The sequence below is a fragment of the Myotis brandtii genome, unplaced genomic scaffold (genome assembly GCF_000412655.1).
Source record: "Myotis brandtii unplaced genomic scaffold, ASM41265v1 scaffold122, whole genome shotgun sequence".
Classification (NCBI taxonomy): domain Eukaryota; kingdom Metazoa; phylum Chordata; class Mammalia; order Chiroptera; family Vespertilionidae; genus Myotis; species Myotis brandtii.
The window spans coordinates 1,490,292-1,491,067 of record NW_005354255.1 but is presented as its reverse complement, the minus strand read 5'-3'; positions in this window follow the sequence as shown (position 1 = coordinate 1,491,067).

Here is a 776-nt window from a genome sequence, read left to right as displayed (position 1 = left end):
TAGGGATTGGGCCTGCCCTCTGCCACCCGGGAGCAGGCCTAAGCCAGCAGGTCGTTATCTCCCGAGGGGTCCCAGACGGCGAGAGGGCACAGGCCGGGCTGGGGGACCCCCCTCCCCCCGCCCCCTGAGTGCACAAATTTTTGTGCACCGGGCCTCTAGTATAGATTATAAAAATGCATTTTCTAAGGTCTGCAAAGATGTTTTAATCATTTTCATAAAATTAGTGTTTAGTGGAACAAATTTAGCAATGGTTTCCCACCCTGGCCAGATAGCTCAGTTGGTTAGAGCATCATCCGGATATGCCAAGGTTGTGGGTTCCATCTCCTGTCAGGACACATATAGGAAGCAACCAATGAATGCATAAATGAGTGGAACAAGAAAAAATTATGTTGATACTCCTAAGGTATTTGCATGCCTATTTTAACCGATTTACGAAATACTTTATTTAAATTGGTCTGAAATACCTAGAGCATTTCCTATGAGTGCTCATTTCAAAAATACCCACTGGCAGTGGATAGAGTATAAATATAAATTCCAATATCATGACCATTTTTTTATGAACATAACTAGAGGCCCAGTGCACCAATTCTTACAGGGGTGGGGTCCTGCGGATTGGGCTGGGCCTGTTGGGAGGAGGAGATGGTGGGAGGTTGGCCAGAGGGCTCCGAGATCTGGCCAATCAGGGCCTGAAGACTGGGGGAAGGGGCCACAGGTGATTGGCTGGCGGGCAGCCCCCGATTGGGGTTGGGGGCCGTTGGGGGCTCCAGCGGCCTGGG